The following is an 11,519-nucleotide window of genomic DNA, read 5'->3' as shown; positions in this document are numbered from 1 at the left end:
ATGGACTTTTATTTAATTTGTTATACTCAATTTCTTTAAAACTTTGTGTATTCTACATTGGTTAATTGTACAACACATTATTTTCAACTTTTTCCTTATTATTTTTATATCTAGATAGAGAATTAAAAAAATCATAAAACAAAATGAGAATTTCATTTTGGTGTGAAACCAAATGTCTATGCAACTGTACATGTGTATGTAGAGAACATATGCATACATGCTTGTGGTAGCCAAAGGTCAACTTTACATGTCATTCCTCAGGCACTTTCCAATTAGTTTTTGAAACAAGATCTCTCATTGGCTGAAAATCTGCCAAGAAAGGTTAGGACAGCTGAGAATAGTCCCCAGGGCTCACCCTATCTCCTGATAGTTGTGATTACAAGTGTAAAGCCATTATATCTGGATGTTTCCCATGGGTCCTGCCTGTCAAAGCCAACTATTCATGCTTGTTCATCAGAAAAGCATTTTGCTATTGTGTTATCACCAATGAATTGACAATTTTTTAAAATTTCTTATAGTTGTGATTGAAACATAATTGAATAACAAATTGCATTTTTTAGCCAATGTATATTTGGCATACAGATCACCAAGTAGGCCAGGCTGCCTGTTTTAAAAAAGGCCAGGGAACTGCCTGTCTTTGGCTCCCAGTGCACGGAATTCAACTATGTGCCACTACACTAAACTGTCTTTATATGAGTTTTGGAGATTGAATGGAAGAACTCATGCTTATTTGTCTACATTTTTATTAACTGAATTGCTCTCCCCAGTCCTTGTCTTTACATTTTAAAATTTAAAAAATTCAGTTTTTGAACTTCAAAGCTCATGTGTTTATAATTTCAATATATAATTGGGGGTAACTTTCACTGACACTACAGAATCTAGTATTGTAAGTAATTTCTGAAACTATTAAAATTATGTGTTAAATATATGGCTGCAACATTGTTACTTGCCTAAGTGTATGGAAACAAATGGTTTAAACAAGAAAAACAACCAACATAAATCTGTGTATGTTAGTATGAGAACATTAGAGTATGTAGAATTTTACCTTTAATGCTGATAAAGTTTCCAAGAAATCCCACATCCAACTTATTTTAGTAAAAATAAAAACATGTTAATTATTTGCAGATATCATATGTGGATGTAAGAGACACAGATTTTGAAAAAGTAGAATTAATTTTGCTAAATGTGAAATTTTTTTTAATTTAATTTTTGTTAATGAGAAAATAAAAGCTCAAAACTACAATCTTGTTAACATCATTATAGTAAGATAAAAAACATCTGGCTGAAATAAATCTAAGAACATTGTAAAATACATACAAAATAAAATCATCAGCAATCTTTGAGGAAAACATTTTTAAGACAAGTAGGATTAAAAGGTTACTTGATAGCAAGACAATGTGATACATCTGCCAATATTATCTTAAAAATGCCTAAGACATAAGTTAATTTCCAACACCAGTATTAGACAAATTAATAAGATAAAGAACACAAAAACAGACAAACCAAATAGCAAAAGTGTATTTAAGAGACAGTTGCTATGGAAGAGGAAGAGGGAGGACAGTTAACCTGTAGAGTTCCCAAAAGAACATTCATCAAAAAATTCTCATGTGTACAGACATAAACAGCATGAGGAGCAAAAAAGAGACATAGAACCAGTATCCCATGTGTACAGAAGTAAACAACCTGAGGGACATTAGAGAGACCCAGGGCCAATACTCCATGTAAACAGTAAAGAAAAGGTGAAGTTCATTGTAATACATATTGAATAGTTGATAAAATGACAGTATACTTGTTTGAAAATAAGAATATTGAGCTTTTTGTTCACATTAAATATGATTGTACATTTATCAGGGTAAAACCATCATAAAATCTAGAAAACATCTTATTATGTTATAGAGGGGAAAATATACCTTTCTCTTTATCGAATTTGTCATAACTTGTTGAAAACATAAGCCATTAAACTGGAAGAGATATTCACAACAATCATGTGCAACGAATAACTTGTAGAATATAGAAGGGGCTTCTAAAATAAGTAAGTCCAGAGAAATAATTCAACAGAAAAATGATCACTTTGAATATGAATTACATGGGTAATAATAGTACACAAATGATAAACTACAAATATTTTCACTCTAATACACAAATAGGGACAAATAAACACTCTGAAATATAACAAAATGCTAATACCATCAATTTCATAATATTTAGAAAGACAAGAATTAAGAAGTCTACCAAGATTCCCAGGCACTGTGACAAAGGTGAAGTAGGAGAATTCTTAATATAATCTTGGTGTCTATATAAGTAGATACAACACATTTCAAAAAAAAAATAAATTAAGGCAGATATGTACAAATAGAGAACACATTTTAAGATAAGTATTGCATTAAGCTTTTCCACATTGAGAAAATAGATATTTATAATAGTGTTCAGCTTATTCTTGCTATGGATTGTGAATATATTTTCTTTAAGAAACCAGGAAAATGAATTGAGATACCCACATAAGATAAAATTAAATAGTCAATAACTATCATCTCATCAATGGGGATGTACCTTACCAACATTGTTCAGTGAACAGACATTCTTGAAGAAACTCTTTTATGAAATTAGATCATATTTTAATATAAATTTTAAATTAGAGTAAATGAAAGAATCCCAGCCTAGGAACAACCATCCTGAGTGAAGTAACTCAGACCCAATAAATGACACATATTGTGTGTTTTCTTTTATATGTGGGAGTGAGCTTTCAGGATTTTGAAATGTGCTGCAATGCGAATAACCACAGAGGTTAGGAAGCTAGTGAGAGAACAAATAGAGGGAGATCTTCGAAGGGAGAGGAAATAAAACATAGTTTTATAAAGAGATAAAAGGGAAAGTAGAATAGGATGATTAAATGGAGATAGGGAAGGAAGGTCCGGGTAAGGGGACAACATAGGGAGGGTCAGCCATCACTAAAGAACTTTTGAGAAGTCATATAAAAACCTACTCGTGTTGAAGCTTTCTAGAACATATACATACATGCAGACACAATAGGAGTTTGAAGAGAATCATCATATAATGACTGAGACAATGCCTCCAGGACAATAGGCCAAAAATACATCATATGCAATCAAACAAAACCTCCAGTGCCTCAAATACTTCACATAATACCAAAAAAATTACAGGCTATTGACAAACTATTGATCATCCTCTACAACTTGAAAAGAAATCCTTGTAACTGAAGACACTACTTCCTTAGGTCATCATTGGAATTAAAGAAATTAAGTTGTTTCCTGACTAGAAGCTTCATTCCTACTGATGAGCAATCATGGGCCTACTGGTACTGGCGGTACATCAAACACAGTACCAGAGGTGACAAACAATCATCAATTTTATCCAGGTAGAAACTCTTCGACTTACAACAGGGACTTGCCTGCAAGATGTTCTGGTAAAAGAGAAGCACAGAGGTTATGAGAGTGACCAACCACTTTGTGATTGGGTTTAAGACTCACTCCATGAGGTGGAACTCATATCTCACACTGCTAGAAGTGACTACAGACCTGAGGTTAGTAGGCTATGGGCCTTATGAAAAACTTACCACCAGTGCTCTACTAAAGGAATGTATCAATTAAATGATTCCTAATGACATATTGCTATATTTCTTGACTGATCTCTAGCCCAAATTATTAGAAGGTCTTATTAATAAAATATAAACATGGAGCTAGGTATTGAGGTGAAGTTCAGAGACAGAACACGCCACAGATATAACCTCACCCTGCCAACTTCTCAGACGATCCTGTTTCCTCAAACTCTAAGCCAAATAGATCTCAGCTGAACTGCTGCTAAAAGCTAAAAGCTTAAAAATGACTCTAGTTCCTGGTCCTTCCACCTTATATACCTTTATGCTTCCTGCCATCAATTCCTGGGATTAAAGGTGTGTGTCATCATGCCTGGCTGTTTCCCAGGTAGCTTTGACTTCACAGAGATCCAGATGAATCTCTGCCTCCTGAATGCTAGCATTAAAGGCATGTGCTACCACTGCCTAAACTTGTGTTTATAGTGGCTGTTTTGTTCTCTGACTCCCAGATAAGTTTTTTTTTTGGGGGGTGCACAATATATCAACCACACTGATCCATCACTCAACCCTCATCAGAGAAACTTTTTGCAGATGTTACTAATATAGAATCACACAACTGGATGATGTGCAGAGTGACAGATTTAGGAGCCTGAAATGAGATGTCTTTAACAAATCCCTATCCTCAAAGCTCAGGGATCTATTCAGAAAAGGAGGTGGAAAGACTAAGATCAGATGTGGTGGATGACTCCAAGGAAACAGTGTATTTCAGACATAACAGGGCTGATAGGTATATGAACTCATAGAGACTGTGAGATCTATATAAGTTCAAACACGACAAGATCCACCCCCCAATTCATCCCTCCTCCAAACTCTCTCAGAAAAAGAAATGCATGCCATAGGCATCATCAAAGCATGGCTTATCTAGCTGCTGTAAGACCAAGCATCTCTTCCTGTATTCAAACTGGGCAAGGCAATCCAGCTTGAGGAATAGGTTCCCAAGAGTCAGCCAAAGCACCAGCAACAGCGCTGCTTCCATTGCCAGGAGTCCCACAAATAGACCAGGCTACACAACTGTCATATATATGCAGAGGGCCTAGGTCGGTCCCATGCAGGCTCTCTAGTTGTTGGTTCAGACTGTTTTGAGTTCCTACGAGCCAGGATAGCCATTTCTGTGGGCTTTCGTGAGATGTCCCTGACCCTCTTGGTTCCTACAATCCTTCCCACATCTCTTCAGCAGGACTCCCTAAGCTCAGTCCAATGTTTGGTCATGTGTCTCTGAACTTGCCTCCATCGGTCACTGTATGAAGGCTCATCTCCACTTACAAGCAGGGTAGTCACCAGTCTGATCACTGGAAGGGGTGAAAGTGAATATGATAAGTATACATTTTATAAAATTAATAAAAATGTTATATTATGAAAAACAATCAGTCTGAATTTATGCTTCCTTTCTAAGGTTTGTGCTTTTGATTACTGACTTATTTAGCAGAGATATTCACTTCTCACTAAGATCTGTAATGTTTAAGCTGTGTCCCTAAGGTCTGCCCCTCCTATCATTTTTATTTTCTCTGCAAGTGCATTTCCCCACTTTACTCTTTTATGTTTGGAGGGTATTTTTCAAGCGTGTCTGTGAATTTCTAATTAGATTTTCTATGGTGTCAGTTCCACTCTTGTTATTCCCGCTGTGGTTTTTACTTTGACAATCGTGATTTTCATTTTAATGAAATCTTCCCTATAACCTGTTGACTCTACCCAACAATCCTTTTCTTAATTAATGGAAGAGAATAATGTCTTCTTACATGAAACAGAGATAATAAAATAGGTATCTTTGAATATCTTCTATTAAAATGAATTTAGATGTAGTTTAGATAAGAGCGGGGATCTGAAATGAGAGGCTTAAACTAACACCCTATACACACGAAGCTGAGCTTGTTTTGCTCTTACTATTTTTATTATTATTTGGTATTGATAGTTCAATCCATAAAATTTCATTTTGAAAATATAAAAAAGACTCTTTAATAATATTGCAAAACAAATCACTCCATGGAAAACCATAACTGTGCTATGATATATAGTTCTACCAATCAATATTTCTATCTATATTTGTCTATATGTCATTTATTCATCTATCTGCCATCTATCTATAGTTGAAAGCAAACAAAGACAAAAGCATATAAGACAAATTCCAAGACATACCTATAATTTATTATTTTTGCTCTTCTACACCAAACCCTCCATTGAAGGGTCCACATAAATTTTTTGATGATCTATTGGCTTGTCTGATGATTACATCATTCAGAAGCTACATCTTTTATATTAACCCTTCATATTAGTATTATGCCTTTCATATCGAAAGTACAGTAGAGTTATTTTTATTTTGTATGACTAGAAAGGAAATGATAATGGATTTTGTACATTTCTTTTAGGGACTACATATGTTTCACCAACAGTCCCTCCTCCACAGTGTGATGATATTTGGAGGTGAGATTTGGGGAGCTAATTAAATCATGAGTGTGGGGCCTGACTGAACAGAATTAATACCCTGTAATGATTTGTGGCCAGAGCTTTCTTTCTCTTTCATGAGGTATCAGAATAGGTAGAGATCACCAGTAGATGTCAGATTAGTAAACAGCATTCCTGGACATATCGGTGGCTAAAAGTGAGAAATAAACATACTATGAGACTTTGTTACATTAGCACATTCCAGTAATCTTTCTAGTACCATAGCAAATGCATGAGCTAATACATTAATAAAGAGGAAAAGCTTATTTTGACTGACAGCTTGGGGGTTTTCAGTCTGATGTCAGTTGCACTGTTTTTACACCTGAGGCAGGAAGCGCATCAAAAGAAGGGATGTGGAAGGAAGCAAGTGAGACTCTGAGTACTCAGGGGTCCAGTGTTAAAACATCTTCCCAATGACCCCTAAACTTCTACAAGTTCATAGCCCCCTTTTCCTACAACCTTCCTATTTCTATTCCTAAGCAGGCTGTGAAGACTATCAAGTACATTCTGCTTAAGTTACAGCACAGAATGATATTCCTGAAAGAGGCGCATCTGCTGTAGATCCTTGTGCTAACTGACGTTATTTAACATTTCCTTCTGTGTTTGTTTATCTCTAAAGGGAATTCTTTTCTCACTTATTGGCTTTTCCTAGGATTAACACAGGATACTATCAGAGGAATACGGGAGATAATAGATGATGGGATGGTACAAATATTAGTTTACAAAATAGAGGACTACTAAAGCCTCTTTTATCTAAGTCATGAAATGCAACATTAGCATGTGGAAACACATGAATTATGAAACAAAAGCTGTGGAGCCCCAAACTGGATCAGGCCCTCTGGATCAGTGAGACAATTGAATAGCTTTAACTGTTTGGGAGGCACCCAGGCAGTGGGACCCAGAACTGTCCTTAGTGCATGAGCTGACTGTTTGGAACCTTGGGCTTACACAGGGACACTTTGCTCAGCCTGGAAGGAGGGGACTGGACCTGCCTGTACTGAATCCACCAGGTTTAAATGAATCCCCAGGGGAGTCTTGGCCCTGGAGGAGATGGGAATGGAGGGGAGGGGAGGGGGGAAGGTGGGGGTGGGAGCGGGAGGGGGAGGACAGGGGAACCCATGGCTGATGTGTAGAATTAAAACACAAATATAATAAATTTTTTTTAAAAAAATGTGAAAAGCAAGAACAACCAAAATCCAGGGGAGACACATCTTCTGGACATCTGACCAGTAGCCAAAGAACTGAGGGTCAAGGGAAGCAAGAAGAATCCCTCACATATCAGCACAGACGTGGAATGCAAGAGTTCACAGTGTGCAGACTGAATTGATTCCTAGAATAAAAACAACTCAAAGGAAATTGATAAATCTTAAATCATAGATAATAGTAGACCTCACCAAGCTTCTATGTTTACTATTGTCAAGTTACTACTGTTAATCATTGTAATGTAAAATGACGAGAATATAGCAAACTGGTGGATGGAGATTTAAAGCATCTCTGTTATACAGAGACAGTCTTAAGTCTGCAGTTTTTCTTTAAAAGAGAGATATGTTAAAAGTTAAATAATAGGGGTAGGACAGATGGCTCTGTATTTAACAGTGCTTGCTGCTTCTGAAGAGGACCAGTGTTCAGTTCCCACACATCAGGCAGTACAACTTCGGCCCCTATAGTACCAGCTGCCTGATTTGGACTTTCTTTGGTACTAGCACACAAGTGCACATACTAAAATTCACACACACACACACACACACACACACACACACACACACACAAATAAGTAAGAACTTAAAACAAATAATAATCTTTAATTCTTCATGGTACTGATAGAAGTATAGAACATTCAGAAGAGTCCTTTATTTAAAAAGACTCTGCTGTGTAACAATACATCTTAATTTTTAAGAAGTAGAATTGAGGTCTGAAAATAAATTACATCTACCCTAATTTTAATGAATGTATCACTTCAACAGGAATATACTTCATACAGCAAGGAGTAAATGAAGACATAAAAACCAATTAATGACTGTACTATGAAAATATAATGACATTCATTACTGAAATTAGACATATGACTAAATTAAGAACTGGGGTCTTCACTCTCTAGTGTTTACCCTTATGAGATTTCAAACATAAGTTTTAATGAAAAGAACAGAAACAAAATATGTTACTCCTAATGCTATTTATATTTAAAAGAATTTAGAGGAGAATTAGCTGTCCATTACAGATGGAAAAAAACTTAAATATTTAGGATGCTGAGAGAAGGGCAAATAGGAGTAATGAGGAGCAGAGCTGGGATGCAGACTTCTGGCATTACATGTATGTGACTTCAGAGCCCTACACAGTTTGGTTTATTCTCCCAGAGACTGTGCTTTTCATCAAAGCATCCTAAAAGCATGAAAGCAAGATAATGGAAACCTCGGCAAAATACCATTTATTTAAATTAAAAGATAGACAATACTCTCAAATTAATTACTATAATTCTTAAGGTTATCTAAAACATAAGAATTAAAGTCATTGGGCTGGAGAGATAGTTCAGCCATTAAAGGCGAGGCTCACAACCAAAAATATAAGAATTAAGGTCATGAGAAACGGTAGAGATAGATTGTAATATGGCAAAGCAGTCAATGAGTAATTAAAAAATACAGAAGCACCAATAAGCCATATGCTTATTATGACAGCAATTGTTAACAATACTTAGTTCAAACATTTCAGGTTCTGGAGTCTATCATTAACCTATTCATACTAAATTTTAAGAGATTTTAAGAAATATCCAATCATCAGTTATTTTCTTCCATTCCTGTATTGTCGGCATTTGGGTACAAAAGCAAGAAGATGGGAAGCTAAAAGCCATGAAACTAAAGCTTCATAGTGAGCACTAGGCCCTTCTTCTGTCTCTCAAAAGTCTCAAAAAAAAAAAAAAAAGAAGAAGACATCTATTATCTAACATCAAAATGCAGGGTATGCTAAACACGTAAAAACGAAAGTGAATATGAACAGAGGCCATAGCTCAAATTAGAATACAAGTGTCATTTTTGCCCACACTGTACACACATATTCATAATGTTGCATGATCAATAATATAGAATATAATAATAAATACAGGTGCACTGTACATCCATAACATACATCAATTAATAGATATATAAATAAATAGAAAGTACATAAACATTTTGAACAGAAGATTGGTGCCATTAATGTTTTATTTTGTAAGGTCATTTTTTTTAGACAGGGTCAGACCATGTAGACTGGTTTTCATGAAGCTCACTACATAGAAAAGGATTGCCTCTAAAGATGGAACTAGAAAGAAATCATCCTGAATGAGGTAGCCCAAACCCAGAAAGACAAACATGGTATGTACTCACTTGTAAGTGGATTTTAGATGAAAAGCAAAGGATAAACAGGCTATAATTCACAGTCCCAGAGAAGCTAGAAAACAAGGAAGATGCTAAGAGAGATGCATGGATCACCCTAGGAAGGGAAAAATAGATGAGATCTCCTGGGTAAACTGTGGGTAGGGGAGGAAGAGATAGAGGAGAGGGGATTAGGGGATTAGAACATGAGGGAATGGGATGAGTGAATTGGGGGAGGGAAGGAGAGGGAGAGCAATGAAAGAGATATCTTGATAGAGGGGCCCTTATGGGGTTAGGGAGACACTTGGTGCTAGGGAAACTCCCAGGAATCCACAAGGATGACCCCAACTAAGACTTTTACGAATGGTGGAGAAGGTGCCTGAACTAGCATTTCCTGTAGTCAGATTGGTGACTACCTTAATTATCATCACAGAACCTCCATCCAGTAACTGATGGAAGCAGATGCAGAGATCCAAATCCAAGCACTGTGCCTGTGACATGAATTTCTAAATGGTCTTATTAATAATAATAAAAAAACCTCATTGCCAGCTATTGGGGTAAATTCTGAAAGATCAGAGCAGAACAATCCACAGCTAACTTCACCTCGACAACTTCTCAACTGATCCCTTTTCCTCAAATTGGAATCCTATGTATCCTCATCCAAATGGATCTCAGCTGAACTGCCACAAAAAGCCTAAAAGCATAAAGGTCTCTAGTTCCTATTCCTCATACCTTATATACATTTCTGCTTCCTGCCATCACTTCCTGGGATTAAAGACTGCCTTTCCCAAGCAAGACATGAGATCTCAAGTGCTGGGATTAAAGGTGTGTGGCACCATGCCTGGCTATTTCCAGTGTGGCCTTGAATTCACAGAGATCATCCATTACATGAGCAAGGGGAGGGGTCAAGATCATGATTGGGGAAACCCACAGAGACAGCTGACCCAAGCAAGTTGGAGCTCACTGACTCTGCACTGACAGCTGGGGAACCTACATGGGACTGAACTTGCACTCTGCATGTGGGTGACAGTTACATGACTTGGGCAGTTTGTGTGACCACTGGCAGTGAGACCAGGATTTATTTATCCCTAGTGCATGAACTGGCCCTTTGGAACCCATTCCCTGTGGAGGGATGCCTTGCTTAGCCTTGATGCAGGGGGGTAGGGGTATGATCCTACCTCAACTTGATATTTCAGGCTTTGCTGACTTCCCATGGGAGGTCTTATCCTTCCTGGGGAGTGAGTGGGGAATTGGGAGGAGTGGAGAACTGTGGTTGGTATATGAAATGCAAAAAGAAAAAATTTAAATAAAAAAAAAGTAAAAGGTTGCCTCAAACTCAGAGATCTACTCTCTCTGCCTCCTCAGTGCTGTGATTAATGGTATTCACCAACCGCCAGCCTATTAATACTTTATTACCTTTATGTGATAATTAAGATTATAAAATAGTTAATAAGATCTTATAGATTGATTTATATATTCCTATGTATACAAATATTTTGCCTGCATAGAAATATGTATAACATGTGCATGCATGGTGGCCAGAGAAGTCAGAATAGGACTTCACCTTTCCTAGATCTGGAATTTGGCAGGATTTTGAGCCATGATGTGGGTGCTGGGAACCAAACCTAGTCCTCATTTTCAAAAAGCAACAAGTACTCTTAACAGCTGAGCCTTCTCTACAGTCCAAGATTAAAAAAAAAAATCTTAAGTGACTTGTCCATTCATAAACTGTAATAGGATATATAATTTCCTCAATATATCTATATTTTTATGCTTTGATTTCAAGAACTTAGAGAGCAAACAGTAAAATTTTTCTTATGGCAAAATATGTATGTCATCAAGGTTTTTGAGTAGTCCTTATTTGGATATACATGTTACAAGGAGTTTTTTGCTAGAAGAGATCATGTGGGAGAGGGAAGAAAAAGGGGAAAGAGATAAGAGAGAAAGGAGGGAGTAAGACATACACACACATACACACATGTGTGCACATACACACACATACACATACACACACACACACACACACACACACACATACACACATACACATACATGGGAGAGGGAGAACAAGACAGGAAATGTGGAAGTCTAGATTCTGCAAAAACTAGGGCATCGTTCACTGC

This window comes from Onychomys torridus, chromosome 10 (assembly GCF_903995425.1).
Source record: "Onychomys torridus chromosome 10, mOncTor1.1, whole genome shotgun sequence".
Taxonomy (NCBI): Eukaryota; Metazoa; Chordata; class Mammalia; order Rodentia; family Cricetidae; genus Onychomys; species Onychomys torridus.
The sequence above is the reverse complement of the archived record's forward strand: the minus strand, read 5'-3'. Positions refer to the sequence as shown.